The sequence below is a fragment of the Xenia sp. Carnegie-2017 genome, unplaced genomic scaffold (assembly GCF_021976095.1).
Source record: "Xenia sp. Carnegie-2017 unplaced genomic scaffold, XeniaSp_v1 HiC_scaffold_16, whole genome shotgun sequence".
In the NCBI taxonomy this organism is placed as follows: domain Eukaryota; kingdom Metazoa; phylum Cnidaria; class Anthozoa; order Malacalcyonacea; family Xeniidae; genus Xenia; species Xenia sp. Carnegie-2017.
Genome location: NW_025813469.1, coordinates 10,041,467 through 10,059,394, shown reverse-complemented (window position 1 = coordinate 10,059,394; position 17,928 = coordinate 10,041,467). Strand labels below are relative to the sequence as shown.

The 17,928-nt window shown below is 33.8% G+C and overlaps 1 long non-coding RNA gene across 1 annotated transcript; it reads left to right on the top strand.

Moving 5' to 3' along the window:
- Positions 1-9,933: 9,933 nt before the first annotated feature.
- LOC124435820 lies at positions 9,934-14,391 on the top strand. The gene is made up of 2 exons (XR_006945164.1): positions 9,934-10,138; positions 13,973-14,391. It is a non-coding gene; the product is annotated as an uncharacterized LOC124435820 (long non-coding RNA).
- The last annotated feature ends 3,537 nt before the right edge of the window (positions 14,392-17,928 follow it).

Here is a 17,928-nt window from a genome sequence, read left to right as displayed (position 1 = left end):
GGGGTAAACAAGGTCCAAAATAACCCGCGAAAGTGTTTTCGTCGTTCGGAAATTACGAAATCGGAGAATAACGTCAAGGCCATTATAAATGTGTTAAAGAATGACTTTATCGATCCTTTCAGCACTGACTTGGACCACGATAAGTTGTACAACCTTGCCTCCGGTAATTATTTACCTGATGACGTAGCAGAGTGCCTCTTGTCTGTTAAAGAGCGTGGAACATTGTCGAGAGACACATTCTTTGAGCGACTAAACTCAGAAAGTGCCAATGAAACCCTTTATTTCAGTCCCATAAAACGAGTGGAATGGAAGAGTTTTACGAACGTAAGTATGAAGCTAAAAGTTTCGACGAAAGGTAAATCTAAGGAAATAACTGTTCAGCGGGACATTCTTGGTATTCTTGCTGCCAAGTCACAACAACAGAATGCTGCGATCAACATCGACAAAGCTCTGTGTTACCCCCTTGCACCAGTCCCACTATCCATGGCAACATGCGATTGCATTAGGAGAAAGACCGCTAAAAGCGTGTTGTTCGATGCAGCGTTACGATCATTGATTGAAAACGACGCGCAATTTTCCGACGATCAATATGCTCATAGAATCTAAATTCTAGATAACGCAGTTATTATTCGAAGTATGGTGAAGGTACCGAACACGTTTAAAGATGTTGCTTTACGACTGCTGTCAGATATTCCAATGCGGTATAACATCGTTTACGTTGCATGTGATACGTACAGGGATCGTTCGATAAAGAACAGTGAACGAGAACTTCGAAGTGATGGCGACAAGTTTGTTATTAAAAGTGTGAATGTGCGCGTACCAGCTGATTTCAAGAAGTTCTTTGGTAACGGATACAACAAGGAGCGACTTTTTGAGCTTATCGAAGAAGTGTGGGTTTAAAATAGGAACCAACTAGGACAACGTGTTGTATACTTCGCTAAGGGGAACGCCTGCCTCAAGATAACAGAAAACGGTTCTTCTTGTGTAAGAGAACTAGCAACAGACCACGAAGAGGCTGATACTAAGATCGTGTATTTAATTCAGCATGCATCCTACCATAGCGATGATCAACAAATAGCCTGTGTGGTACGATCAAGTTCCGGCGACATCGATATTCCCATAATTTTACTTGGAATGGAGCCAATCAGCAATGTGGCAATCTACATCGACAACGGTTCTGGAAAGACGCGAAAGTTCCTTCACTTGAACGTGTGTAGTCTAACTAATCAACAAAAGAAAGCATTAGTTGGCCTCCATGCATTTACCGGAAATGATTATGTGGCAAGCTTTCTGCGTAAAGGCAAGCTTTTCTGTTGGAAACAAGTGAGCAAAGATCCAGAGTTCTTGGACATTTTTTGCCGGTTGGGAATGGAAATGCATGTTCTTGAGGAGATGTTTACTGCCATGGAAAGATTTGTATGCTTCTTGTATGGAGAGAAGAAAATCGAACACGTTAACGAGGCAAGGTCAGCTATTTTCTGGAAAAAGATAAACAAAGAGCGTAAAGTAGTTGACCTTTCTCTTTTACCACTATGTAGCAGCAGCCTACGAAAGCATGTGACCAGAGCTAACTATGTGGCCAGGCTTTGGAGAAAAGCACAGCATCCAATTATGTCATTGGAGGATCCCCAGTTCCATGGTTGGCTCCCGAACTTGAACATCGATTGGATCGCGGAAGCATATCCTGACGACGTTTCCGAGCTACTTGTCGAACGTGATGAGGAAAGCGATGAGGAAAGTGATGACCAAGAAGACAGCTGCAGTTCAGACGACGACGAATGATACAGCTATAGGTACTGTATGTGATTTGAATTTTTTAAGAAACTATATCAAAACTAGTAGTGTTGATTTATATTTAATGTTAAGATTTATATCAAATTACAATATGTTTGCATGAAAACTAGGCTATATTGGGGGGGGGGTGTCTTGCCATTTGAATTATACTGCACTTCTAATTCTAAAACTGGTCCAGTATACGTCTTTTTATTATTATTATTAATAGGTAGGTATCACGTCTGTGTTTTTATTATTAATAATAGCTAAATTTTAAAAACGTTTGATTTGGCATGAATATGAGGCTGAGTTGCGCAATATCTGGAAATAACTCTTAAAAGCAGCCTTGTCGGACTGAATAACATGCGGATTCGTGTTCTACGCCAAAAACTGGTCTATATAGTCCTACTCCCGTAAATTACCCGCTTAGGTGATACCTACCTCACTCACCGCCTGGACTAACAAATGGTATAAAATGACACAAACGAACACTACAAAGATTTTTTAACTCATTGGCTTACCAGTAACAAAAGGAAGGCTATACACTCGTAAATACGTGCATTTAGAATCATCAATGTTTGCCAGACATTCTTCGAAGCCACAAAGAACGAAGTTCCTTTTGTGAATCTTGCAATATTTTGCTCGCTTTGGTTTTCACAGTTGGTTTGCGATAAAAACTTAATTCCTTATCCTTATCAGCACGCTTCGAACAGCCATAAATTGCACAAAATTTAATCACCCTTAACAATAATATTGCTTTGTTAATTACATGTCACGTTTGCTTGTCTTCCAGATGTATACATGCATCACCGGGATTGTAACGTCACATGCAATGTGTCTGTTATGTAGTTATGTTTAGTTATGTTTTTCTTTAAAACAAGTAACTATGCATATATTAAACAATCAAAGCCAAGTCACATGTAATCAAAATACTGTAATACTGTATGTGTTCTTTGTATAGTAAATGATATTCACGCGATACCAAAAACTAACACACAAACCAACGATGATTGATTATCGTTGTTTTTATGCATAGTAAGTCGCGCGGGAACCGTCATGTGAACTCAATCATGTAATAATGCTTGCATTATATATCTACTGGGATGTCATATGTTGACCAACTCTACATAGCTCAAAAAATAACGGAGAAAAACTGAGGATAATAAAGTCAACCTGTATTCACGCTGGCTCACAAATGACATGATAAAAAGACCCCTTATATAATCACTGACCCCCTTAGTCGACTCTACAAATCTTCTGGGCTTCTTGTAAAAGTAAAAAAAATTCAACGGTCAAAAAGATTCTCTTGTAGCGAAGTAAAAAGAGCTCATTTCTGGTCTTGGTACTCCCGCTTTACCTAATTGAGTTTGTGACTCATGTGTCTGACGTAACATTTTGTTTCTCAACTAAAAAAGTCTGATGATGGTTGTAGTTAGCCATTGTTTACAATTTATTTGAAATAATTTGGAAATACTTTCACAATATCATATACGTACAATGTTAAAAATTAATGTTAAAACAACTAATTTTTCTCTCAGCTACCAATTTAAATAAATTAATTTATCATATATTTTATTGATCAAACGGAATTGGTCGTTTCGACTAATTCATTTTCCTTTGGAACAACTTCATGTTTATTATTAAACAGTTTTTAACCAATTGTTGAATGATTATACTGTTTGCCTTTGTCATTGCAATGTGTAATGACCAATTTATAATTAATTGGTGAAGTTATAGCTCAAAATGGCGTATTTGAAAGAGTTATAGCCCTACTCAGTGTTAAGCATTTATTTATTTCATTGTTTATTTCAAAACTGACATGAAACATGAAAAAGCATCTAATTATTGCATACACCGGTTTGTAGACAAATAATTGCCAACGTTTTTACGTAAGCAGTTGAAATAAAAAAAAAACAAACGTATATATTATTCTCACGCAAAACATAAATCCAAAAACATTTGTCAAAAGTTTGTTTCAAACACCTAATAAAAGATTCCGTTGAAACACTAGATTTCTTAGTTACGCTTGCACGCTTGCTGTTTACGACCAGGATGGAATGCCTCGTTTAGACACACCTACAAATGTCACAGTAACATGACAACTGACAGGCCAAGCACAGAAGAAGCACTTGCCTTGCGATTGCTCGCTTGTTCGAATTTGTAATGTGCATGTGGACACGCAAATATTTTTCGCTCTGATGTTTTGGATTATTGATAGTAATACAAAAAATTATATCTACGTTGTCATATGAGGAAGCAAGGTACGTAGATTTTACTTTTCTTAAACATTACACTACATATAACTATTTACTCACATGTATAATAATTGCTATAACAGTCTACATTGAGAACTTGTGTAGTAATAGAATTCGCAGCAGACATGACACATCGTTATGTAATTGTAATAAAATACAAGCCTTTGTCACTTGCCGACTTGTGAACTTCATGTGGGAACACTTATTGGCCATAGCCTTTATCATTTCTTTTGATTTCTAATACAACTTCTAGCGTGTTTTTCTCATATTTCTGTGATTAGAAGCCGCACGCGATTTGGGCTCGAGAATTCAAGCAGGGGCGGATCTAGAGTATGTCAAATCGGTCGCGCGACTGATGTTTGAAATTGAAAAATTACCTATTCGTATTAATTAAAAATTCATTAATTATTCTTATTTTCTTATCGCACTTACTTCGTGATAAAAATCCCGCATTATTTATTATTGAAAACTAATGACTAATCCAATGAATATCTCGTTGGTAACCAGATCAGTTGAAATTTAATTGACCTGGAATAACCGACTGATAAGCGGGGTGGCTTGACTGGTTCGACGGATAAAGGAGTCTATGAACGCTTATTTTATTGGTCAATAGCCAGATCAGTGGACAGTCTGGAATGGTCTCGACTTATAATAAGGGTGGCCGGACGTATAAGGGAGTCCAATTGTTATCTTACAATTGGTTCATTTGAATTTTTGCTTTATTGTGATTGGTTTGACGGATTTCGACTGATAGCCAACTGAACTAACATAGTCAAGCTCACTGTCTGAATTGAATGTTTGATCGTTTTATAGTAATTTTTATAAGCATGATAGAAACTAAACTACAATCAGATGGAATTTATGGAAACTTTTACAAATTCATATATTGACATGAATGCTGCTGTCCAAAATGTGAATTTTTTCAAGAGGGTGGAAATTTATGGATAAATTTTAAATGCTTGGCAAAGACGATCTCACGAGCGACATTTCAGTCATTGATGTTCAAAAGCAAGCCAACATTGTTTTGAGTTTTATCAGCAGAACTTTACATCCAAAATCGTAAGTAAAAGACAAGTGAAGTGTATGCATGAATGTAATATATCAAAGTCAATTATGCGAGTGTGTGATGCGATTTATGTCAATATGGCGTATGGTAAGCAGATCGATGCTTCTAAAATTGTTGTTGACGAAGGACTTTTAGCTATGATTTCTGTAGTGCTTTGGGAATCGTGGCCGTTATACGGCAGCGAAATCCTACATTCCTGCAAATATATTTCAATGGACAAAAATCTGTAGCCATAAGGAGCCATACTATTATTTACTTTATCATAAACAAATGTTTGGGGTTTTTCAGTTTATGATCATTGATCATTCAATCATTGGACAGTTATACTACATATTGTTTAAGATTTGAGAAAACTAACATTGATTACATGAGAACCTACTTACTATAACCTGTGATTTTGAGTCTTCTGATCCATGAAGCTTTTTATTTTGACAATTTGACTGGAATGGTATTAAACCTGAGTATTTCACATACATGGAATGTTGTCCCATGTCACATATTGTCCCTTTTCTAACTGAACACCTCATGTAGAGATGTAAAGGTGTGTTAATCTACGGCTCATACCAGATTGTTTGCCATAAATTCCAAAGGGCTATTGATGTATGAAAAGCATTTTCCATAAAGTAAAAATGTCTTTCTATGTATGCAGATTAACCTTGAAATTTGGCAAAACAGCAAAGTATTTTTCATGATCACTAGGTAATTTTTCTGATGATCATTATAATTTCTAAACTAAATTATTTCTGATTTACATTTAAACAAGCTTTGATCATATGAAAAGATATTTATCATAACCAGTAAGCATGACACATGAACCAATTTTAACATTCATGTAATTATATAATTAAAGACATGTTGGTTACATTCTGTTTGTATTTGCAAATACAATGCTACTAGTGATTGCTATATAGCACACCTTGCAGAAGATAGTAGTTAAGTGAAATGCCTAATAAACATTTATGGCAATAAGCTGTCCTTAACTGCAAATTTTCACTCTGATAATTTTTGCTTAACCTTTGGCAGAAAAAAATTTTGAGTTTTTTCTCAAAAGGTGAATTTGCTGGCACTGATGTGGAGATGGGTAAAGGGTTACAATAAACTTGCATGGTTTGAAGTCTGAGCTTTTCTATATCTATGAACTGTCACTTGTAGTACCAAATTTCTAACTTAACTAAACTCATTACATAGAGGTTTGAATGGGTGTCTCTAGGGGGGTTTATGCCTGACAACTTGGTAGAAATGTTTAAAGACTATATCTGTTTTTGAATAGCATTATTGTAAAATAAATTTTACGTTCCTAGACATGCTAATGAGCTATATATTTGGCATGATAATGAGCCTAAATATTTGGCAAAACATTCAAGTATTGTTCACTTCATTTTATTTTTTTTGAAAAAAACGTAAGCAAAATGTGTTGTTTTTACGCAAAAACGATGCCCACAAATACATTTTGTATTGCTCTAAAACGCTGAAAATGGCATTTTCAAGGCTCTGAAATTCAAAATTTCTCAGGGGAGAATGCCTCAGACCCCCCCAGGTGCGGAGCGGCTTCGACGTTTTACGACTGATGTTCGAAAAATCCTAGATCCGCCCCTGTATTCAAGTATATCGTGAATTACGACAAGTACAACTATATTATAGCCAAAAGTATCGAACGATTAAGTTACAGTGCTACTGAAATTCTGAAAATTACGCATTAGTCCGTTGCCTGTTGCCTCAAAACATTTACTTTCGTAGCCACCATTCTAAATTTTATGAACGGTATTCTGTTGTTTTTGACAAGCTAAATTCGAATTTTTTTGTTCCCACTCACAAAAACCCGCAGTTTTTTAGAATTTTTTCGATAAAGATCGCTCCCATTTTTTTGTTTAGTCGACCTTTTTACTTAAAGTACAGCAATTTACCGCTGGTATTTTGATCCAAGTCGTTGTCTCACAGTTTATATAGAGAGGTAAACAAAGCAAATTACAACTTTCTTGTATGAAAAATTATGCAAGTTGACAGAATATTGAAGCTTGCTACAAGAGGTGTTATAATACAAAGACAAGGCTCAATCGAGAAACATGTGAAATCATGATGCTATACTTGTTAATTTTCAATGTTCATTTACTTCATTGACTCATTGTCACTTGACAATTCTGTGTCTGGAATTTTTGCATCCAAAACCTCACTATACAAATGCCATTTCCAATTCTTCTGTTGTATTAAAGCACGAAAGTCATTAACAGAGTTCAATGCAAGAAATGGATGCATTTTTACTAAAACATCTATTTTTTGAGCAACCAGTAGTGCATTTGCATACAATTGTAAATATTTAGCACATCGATTAGTGCACAACTGCCATCTATCTAATCAATGGAGATAGATTTATTTTTGTCATCTTTGCATCCATGGTTGGACGGAATTGGCGGGGCACAGTGACGATTTCCATATTGCTGCTTTCTTAATTGGAACGTTTGACGCGTTTCTCCATACACTCTTTATTATGAGGCAAGTTGTACCTAGCCATGTTAATGCCAATGGCAGGTATTGAGTGCTAAATCGTACATTTTTATTATTAGGGCAAATTTATTTATGTCCCCTCCCCTTAGGTGTTAGATATGTGAATTTACTGCACAAGGTATGGAACTTTTGATCGCGACCCTTTTTATTCAAGCAAGCTTTTCTGTTCATAACCAGCAGCCAAACTCATTGGTTATTCTGGAGGTTATCTTTGATCAAAGGGAAGTCGTGAAAAGTGTAAATAACTGAACAGATCGAAAGCTGTTGGTTTGGTGTTGGCTATCGAACAGACCTTATGTAGCATTATACGTTAAATCTTTTGGACTTATCTAGTACTAGGAGGCGTCATTGTTACTCAAGTTAAACAAAATTACAGAAAAGTGACAAGTGTATATCATCACCATATATACTTCAAAGATTTGTTGTTCTACAAAGAAAACTTGCGTACTGAGGTAAACGTATATACCGTTTAAATCTTGCTCATTACTAACAACTTTTGAATTTGATTGCTGATTTGTTCATTGTATCTCACGTATAAATAATCAAAGTCGACAACATCTGTGAATTCAATTTGCACAAGAAATGGAACGTTGATCAAAACCACCAGTTATAAAGTCAATGGTTATTACGGTGATTTGTTTAAGCATGAACAACGAATGTTAAACAAAATAAAAAATCATGTGGAACAAATACATAATGAAAAAGGTAAAACCCACGTATATAAAGATATTCTTCACTTAAGGTTTTGGGGATTTATAAATTACGATGGAAGCATAACAATATTGGATAATATTCCAGTGTCTCCTTGTTATTGCCTTTTTATTCAGCTTTATAATCCTGCCATTTGAAATGAGGAGGAAAAACAGTTGTAAATAAATTATAATAACTACAAAAACCCTGCAATTCTATTGGTTAATATGCTAGTGGTGCTTATTACTAGCATTTTCAAATAAGCTTTATTCTTGCATTTAAAATAGCAGACTATCCACTATTATGGAGAAATTAATCCATTTTTTGGAACAATGAATTAGGCAAAGTAGTATTGTTGTTTATCAAAAACCTATCTATATTATAATACATGTGCGAATTGCGGTTATCGTAAAGGCATCATGTATGATATACCACGCATGAGTGATTCGTTGTTGTAGTATTTTCGTCAAGCAGCAAACGACAGACTTGCAATTATCGCAATTATAAAGCAACATGATCTAACTTGTTCTATAGTCAAATTCAGATGTGAATTCAAATTGGAATATTTACAACCGCTCTAAAACACAGCTACGACGATGCCCATATGCCTTCGAGTAATAAACGTTTGTTTGCATGTATTATATATTAAAAATTAGAGTTACAAAATTTAATAAATTTGTCTTGAGGGCTGCTAAATACCTAAATCGTCTGTACTCTTCGATGTTATAGAGCTTGCCCAACTCTTTTAGCTAGATACGTCACTGTTACGGGATATCAATGGGGTTAGGGTTTGTGTGGAGTTCATTATGTATTTAAAAAGCAACAATCTTAAAAATATTGAGAATTAACAAGCATTTAATGACTTTATTGCGTTACAATGTTTGGATCGGCTGATCACCGACACGATTTCGTCTTTAACAAAAAGCATTTTCGCAATGTTCTTAAAGCATTAAATTTTAACACTCTAGTAATACCTCTCGAGATAAAATACTCAAGACTTTCGATAAAGTGTAAAACGTCGCGTTTGAGCACGCTCAGATTCTTTCATCCAATCTGAAATATACTAGATGGCTATGATGATTTTTGAGAGCATGAACATGTCGAGCTATAAGCGTAGAATAAATTCTAGTTGACAAACGTAGCTTAATATATTGTTTACATTCTTTTCAAATAATTATATGTAAGTAAATCAATCTTTTAAAAAGCTACTTGTCATCAACTTTAACAATAATAATGTTGAAGTTATTTTGCGGGAAATTTTATTGACGGCTAGCTACGCCACTGTATGTGATAATGATATACCCAGTCATTGATAGTCATTTAACTTTACTATGTAATATCATTACTATTAATTTTGCACTATGAACTTTTGACTTTGACTTATAGAAATTTTTATAATTTAAGACTTAAAACATACTCACAGAATTAATATTACACAATTGGAAATTTTTCCATCGATTTTTGTCGTTTTGTAAACTTGTACTACAGCGCTCGTAATGTCTTCTTGAACATTTATTTCATATGATGGATTTGGACTTATTTTAAGAACTTACTGCAATACAATAGTAAACATGTCATCAAACCCACATGACAACCATGTCACATTTACAACAAAAACGTGACGATCATCATATGAATTTTAACAGGTACAATGATTTTCATAGGACCTTTTATTGATGTCTTTCAAACAATTGTGTTCAGTTGAAACCTTTATTATTGATCATAATTTGCTACAATGAAATCGTTCCTTTTCATCGCGATAATAGTGGCCGTGAACATCTCTCTTGGAAATGCATATTTTCAACATATAAAAGGAGTAACGACAAAAATATCATTGAATGGCAACGAGAAGGTTTGTTATAAATTATAAACAACAACACTTAATTTTAGGGGTTTTTGTCGAAATGATTTCCAAGCATGTTTATGGTATTTGACAAATACCGAAATTTTGTTATGGCTTGTCTGTCGTTTTATGCATTGCGTTTTCATTGTCAAAGCTTCTTTATTGCATGATGCTAAAACTTATCGCTTTGACTGTGAAATGAAAAGTGTTTTGCCATTTTCTTTTAGTTATTGTTGCATATTTTGCTACCGTGCTACACTACCACAGTGCTACACTGCTTTATTATAGAAAGGCCGTGTTAAATCATTAATAATCATTTTGCATGTTTGCCAGCAATTATTGACTTGAATTTCAGCCATGTTGGTGGTGCGATACAAAAGAATAATTTATCTGTGCTCTTTTTGGCACCAGCAGGCATGGGCGAGTAACATTGTTTGTTAAATCTCCAGAGAATGATTGCAAGTAAAGATCAGCTATTTGTTCTTCCTTGCTATAGATTTAATCATACAATTGTGCATGTTCGTTGCATTTATGAAAAATATCAGTACCTTTTTTTAATGTTTGGCTTTGCTTTTACAAAGCTTTTGCGTAAGAAATTTAAGTTAAAAATGAGGATATGACATTATTTTTAAGTTTGGAATTGTTTTTTCTTTAATTAATATTGTGTAACACAATAGTAAATCCCAAAGGAGTTGAATTAATGAGATCTTTTAAAAATTTTAATTTCTAGTTAATTCATTGGGGATAATGACTGTACCAAATGCATAATTATTTATATCGTTTCCTGTTGCTTTTTTTACACAGAGAAAAATAATTTGATAGAGTGTTTTTGGTAACGAGCTGCCATTCTGGCATAAAAAATCCATATAAATGCATTACTACTTGGTAAATGTTGAAACTTTGATATTACCAAAAATATATAAAATTTTGATGTATATTCGGATACTTTCAATCGATGTCACCGGAAAACAATATATCCATGTATAAGCCAGTAGCTAATACTTGACAAAAGCATTAATTATGCCTATTTCCCAATCTCATTACGCTCTTGTTATGCACTAAAGTCTTCTAATTTAATCACCACACCCGAAACGAAATTTGTGACAGTAAGATTTTTTCTTATTAATAAATAGTTTGAATTTTTAAGGGACAGTGGCGTAGTTAGCGGTCTAGCTCTTCCAGCACGGCAAGACTAAATATAACAAAAAAATGAACATAATCAATTCTAGTAATTTAAGGTACACACAAGAACACAAGTAATTTTAAGACAAAATTTTAAAAAATTTGTTTTCTCTTTAGTATCAAGTTACAAAGATTTTAAGGAGTTTCTTAGCAGCAAATCTGTTTTTAATGCAGTTTCTTTTTCACTTTCTCGCATGCAATTCGACTTCATTCCTGCCATTTATGAGCAGGAATGTCCATAATAATTACTAGAGAAAATACGACCTTTCTATTGGATAATATTCCAGTGTCTCCTTGTTATTGCCTTTTTATTCTTCATATATGGAACAATGAATTAGGCAAAGTAGTATTGTTGTTTATCAAAAACCTATCTATATTATAATACATGTGCGAATTGCGGCTATCGTAAAGGCATCATGTATGATATACCACGCATGAGTGATTCGTTGTTGTAGTATTTTCGTCAAGCAGCAAACGACAGACTTGCAATTATCGCAATTATAAAGCAACATGATCTAACTTGTTTTATAGTCAAATTTAGATGTGAATTCAAATTGGAATATTTACAACTGCTCTAAAACACAGCTACGACGATGCCCACATGCCTTCGAGTAATAAACGTTTGTTTGCATGTATTATGTATGAAAAATTAGAGTTACAAAATTTAATTAATTTGTCTTGAGGGCTGCTAAATACATAAATCGTCTGTACTCTTCGATGTTATAGAGCATGCCCAACTTTTTTAGCTACATACGTCACTGTTACGGGATATCCATGGGGCTAGGGTTTGTGTGGAGTTCATTATGTATTTAAAAAGCAACAATCTTAAAAATATTGAGAATTAATAAGCATTTAATGACTTTATTGCGTTACCATGTTTGGATCGGCTGATCACCGACACGATTTCGTCTTTAACAAAAAGCATTTTCGCAATGTTCTTAAAGCATTAAATTTTAACACTCTAGTAATACCTCTCGTGATAAAATACTCAAGACTTTCGATAAAGTGTCTCATATAACCTGACTCAAAAATGAGAATTTTTTGCGAAAATGAGAAGTGCCAGTAATTTAGAATATTTCGCAGCAGCACGATTGAAATGAGGTATTTAAAGTGATATACGACAACTTTCTTTAAATTTTGTAATGTACACATGTTTCGGCAAAATTATGCCATCGTCATGCCGAATAACCTGTAAATGATTTACATAGAGTTCATTTATAAAGAAATATGATACATAACATGTGTATAGACAAAAGAGATAGATGTGAAAAAAATTTATTATATTGTTGTGGTCAAAGGGCTTCTTTAAGATTTATCTACGCGCATTCCTTCTATTTAAAACACAAAGAAGCAATGTGCATCAAAAAACTTAAAACTAATCTCAACAAACAAATTCAGAATATCAATACTAGGCCCTTAATAAAAGAGCTCGAGGTCTTTACGGAGAATTATAGGAGTGGCGTCTTTTTGTACAGACCGAGCCCGTAAGGCGAGATGTCTGATTTTTTTTAGTAAAGACTGAGAAGCGAGGTTAGTAAAAGGCTTATTTTATGGCATTATTTAACCTTAAACGAAACTTTCTTTTATTTTCATCTTTGCTGTTTAGCACGGGTTGACTTTCACTTTTCTAGTTTTTCTCAGTAAAGAAGAAATCGTTTCAAATTGTATCGTCAAATTGGATAGTTAAACTGTTTTCGGAGTGTTTTTCCTTCGAATGACATTTGCAAATGATTTTTTGTTTGGTTTATAGATTCCGTTATTCTTTTTCAATGTAGATCGTCCAGGTTGGTATAGTCTTGAGAAGGACTGTTGTTGTTGTTGTTGACTGACATTTCAACAACCTTGGCGGTAGTCATCTTCAAAGTCAAAAAACTACAACGTCATTTGACTCTAAAGATGACTACCGCTAAGGTTGTCGCATCGTCAGTCAACAACAACAAAAACAGTCCTTCTCAGGACTATACCAACCTGGACGATCTACATTTACAAACATGTAACGATATTCCCGGGTTTAAACCATTTACTTTATAACGTTATTCAATTACTAAAAACTTACAAATTTTTAGGCATTGTTCTGGCCATTAAGAGGACATTAAATTTTGACTTGTATCCGGGGGCGAAACTAGAACGCTAATTGAGGTGTGTGAACATTCATATATGTAGCTCTGCTCAACTACTTTCTTTCGTTGGGGTGTTAGTTTTAAACGAAACCAGCCTGGCAGAGATAAATATAGGAATATTTACCACCCCCTCCAATTAGAGTTCTAATTTCGCCCTTGTGTTTATGTTTTCTACACTCATTGTGACAAATAAGATGTTGTGGCCACAAATTAGAACATCTAGTACGCTCCTCAAAACTATATTCTTTAATTGAAAGTAAATGGACCTTCCTCACAAGGTTTCATTTTAGTCTGTCGACTTCCTTTCTTCAATAAAGTTAACTTCATTCAGCTACCAAAACTAAACAAAGAGACTAAAATTTAACTGCTTTTCGTCGCTGTTTTTCCATCTTATTTATATAATTTTACATGTCATTATTAAACTAAACATGATTTTTAACCTTGTGTTTGTAAAAAAAATTGGATTCTCTATCAACTATGGTAGCTTCTTTACTCAAACTTTTGAGTTATGTAAACGAGCTATTGTTACTTTATTTTACAGAATTTAAAGATGATTCGATGTTCAAGACGTGAATATTGTGAAGACTATCAAACGTGTTGCCGTTATCGACAAGGTGCACATGGTTATATGTGTTGTCCAGTTAGATATGCACAATGCTGCGATGGAGGATATTGCTGTCCACGTCCATATACTTGTTCACCTGTTATTGGTGAATGCCAGATTCCTGTACCTCATGCAATGAATTATTGATGGATTGCAGTGTTGATGAAAAGCAAAATATCGCTGTTAAAATTTATGTTTGAAAGATTATTACTTTAATTATACTTATAATTAAAGAATTATTACCTAATTAACTAATTGAAACTTATTTTGGCAAGCATGTGGGTGTTACAATCTCATTTTCTTTATCTATGAAGAATTTATTACCAAGGGAAATTATATTTTGTCCTACAATTCAACATCTGGAATATTTTTTGGTTTGATAATATTATAGAATTTTCTGACATAGTGGAAAAATGAAGGAAATTATTGATTTCTTTCAATGATCCATTAAAAATTACAATTGGTTAAGTCAAAATAGTCTGAAGGATTTCTCACAAAACCAGCATAATTGGGGCAAGTTTTATAACTAAGAATGAAATTGCATAAAGTATTTTCGTCATATAGAACGTCATACGATTCGCTAAATTAAAATTAATAAATAGCACAAGTAGGTCGTTGCCTGCAAGTTTTGACAAAGTTAGAGGCATGGGTAAGCTTAAATTCAGCATACGATTGGTGAAAATCATGTTTTACGTGATTTTGCATGTTTTTGAGCATTCGTTTTTACAAAACTTCAGCGCTGATTCGTGTAGATATCCTTCAGATCAAAATATCCTTATGCGTTTGTAAGTTTAATTACTTTTAAAAATCATTATTAATACGGGATATTATTGTTATTACTATATGATAATAATACATAATAATAATGATGATTATTATTAACATAATAAATATTAATGCGGGAAGGGTATTGTTTCGACATTGAGTTAGCAGGTAATCAAGCAAAGTTGAAAGTACTTTTCTTTCTATTTACACGAACTAGTAACGTACTATCTTACGAAAACTATTCCCTGCAGCATTTGACACTTTATGATAGTACAGAGTGAACGAATGAGGATGACTCATTGCAAATTCAACGATTAAAATTTCACTTCTAAATTCGTAAAACACAGCATTTCTCGTAAATTACCATGAGGATTGTAAATGCCATATCTATGGATAACGGATTATCAATGTCGTGACTTAAAGTAATGTGGTTTATCAACTAGAAAATATATCTATAATATAAAGCAGAATACTTTGTTTCCATTTAGGCTAGAAAGGAATTTTGGCTTCATGAAAACATGAAGACTATAAAAAAACACTATTTGAAAAGAAACAAATGCATCATACAATGAAAACTATTAGAAGTATAAACCATCAACTTGGTACTCATGAAATTAATAAAGTATTACTCAGCTGTTTTGATGATAAACGTTACATATTAGATGATGGATGTATGAGTTATGCTTATGGTCATTATCTTATCAATTCAAATAACTAAATATTAACAAACAGTTATAATGTGTAGTAAGCATGTAGCTTAGGCCTCTGTTGGAGTAAAATCATACATACCTGCTCCTCAGGTTTGACTACATATCACATAACTGTTTGTAATAAGTAATTAATACAAAACGGTTTACCGCATATACATTTTGTAAAATTTTGAGACAAAAGCGATATACAAAAAAATGCGAAATCCTGAAACAATTAGTAACAAACACTTTTAACAAAAATTATATAAAACATTAAATTATTTACATTAAATTGTTAAAATGCGCCGACTTACATGTGCTGGTTACATTAAACAACCATTGTTAAAAACATGCACTAAGGAACACGCGCTTCACAGATAAATTAAAAAAATACATATAGATTCCAAATTTTGTAAAGAGCATATGTTAAATGTCTGTTATTCTTCGAATTCTTCGAATTCTCGAATGCCACTTCGGACTCCCAATTTTCACTTCGTGAAAATTTACCCCACCGTCGTCCGAGAATTCTCGGAAACTCCATTCTTCTGCTCGAGCACTTTCTGCTCTGCGCTGCCGAGTTTCCTCCGAAACGATGCTATGTTAACATTTATTTGTAAAGACTGCTTTTAAAATTTAAACGCACCTATATATTTCAAAAACATATAGATTCCATATTTTTTAAATGATAGATTGTAAACTCGAGTTTTTTACCCCCCTTTAAAAACTGGTTCAAAACAGGTCCTTTTTCACGCTGGTACCCCCATTTTCTATACTACTACATAGGAGATAAATTATGAATAAATGTTTGCATTACTTTTATTTAACGTTATAACATTGCCAGTGAAAGCGATGAAGAATAGCAAGATACGCGCGCGCCATTGTGGAAAAAAACAGTATTAACGACGTATAAATTACATCCACTGCATTAAATAAATGCCTTACTATCATTATGACATCTATAAAAAACTCAATTCTAAATGAAGAAAATGGTTTGAACCCGTGAGTAATTGGTTTGAACCCGGGAGTATCATCACATGTTTGTAAATGTAGGTCGTCCAGGTTGGTATAGTCCTGAGAAAGACTGTTTTTGTTGTTGTTGATTGACGTTTCGACAACCTTTTACGGTAATCATCTTCGGAGTCAAATGAAGAGTAAACGTCAGGCTAGCCGTATTTGTTATCTGGTTCTTACGTCATTGTATTGTGTGTACAGGAAACGTGTACAATTATCAATTCTAAATGTAGGGATCGCTGTCTATTCATGAATAAAGAAACTCAACAAGAAATTTGTCTTTCTACCATTTAATGCTTTATATTTGCTGGTTTTTGGAACAAAAATGGAGGACGCTAAGACAGTTTTACTTTCGGTGGCAATTTTATTACAGGCCTCTAGTAACCGCCGCCCATAGTTTTTGATTTCGCTTCAATCACAGCTACGTCATCAAAATTGTTAAATCTACTTCCGCTTTACGTTACAGTTTTTCAATCATCGCTGGCTTAAAACTTTTATCTTGGCATTGAAGGCCATGAAATGGATTACCTCAAGAAAAACTGTCATCAAAAATCGAAATAACAGACGATCAGATTTCTCGGAGACATTAGCAGAAATTATGTCGAATTCTTTTGATGGTTATGGAAATATGCCGAGTTGTATATCACTTACATCAAAAGAAAGTTTGTCTTTTCATCATGTTCACAATGTTTTATTATTGTTAGTTAAACGTTAACCAATGTTAGGAGCAATGTTACAAAAAGAGATATCCGGTGATGCCAGTAATGTTCAAAAATAAGTAACAAGTTTGGAACTGAAGCGTGCTCGAGTTAGTAAAGGAAAAAGAATATGTTATTCTTTGTTTCCTTTCATTGTTTCACATTGTAGACATCGTCCACAAATGGAATTTCATTTAGAAATAATGATGTCTTTCTTTAAGAAGAAACCAAATCAATCCATACTAGCAAAAGCACCCACCTCTACAATGTGATTACATCCCTCCAAAAAAACCCGAAGAGATAAATTTGAGAACATTTACCCATCAAGATACCAAGTCATATATTGACTCTTGGAAAGCCATCAGTTGTACAGTTGCTTGGGTAATAACAGCTGCAACCTTTCTAAAATTCTACGACAAATTAAACGACAAATATAAACAAAAAAAAAACAGAGAAACGTTGATTCTTATAAGCAATCGTACTTTTATTCACAGAAAAGCTCCAGTTGACTACCTTGACGGTTTTTTTTAATTTTTAAAGTCATTGTTTCAAGTATTCATATGCTAATCCATAAACGTTTGGAATGTGGCTAAAGAAAACACAGCTCAATCTAAAAAGATTTTGAGAAAAAAGCCTTTGTAGAATACTTGTCGTTCAACAATGTTCCTGATCCAAACATCTTGTGGAAGATTTATTTAAACTAAGATTCTTTATTGACTGGCACGGGTAC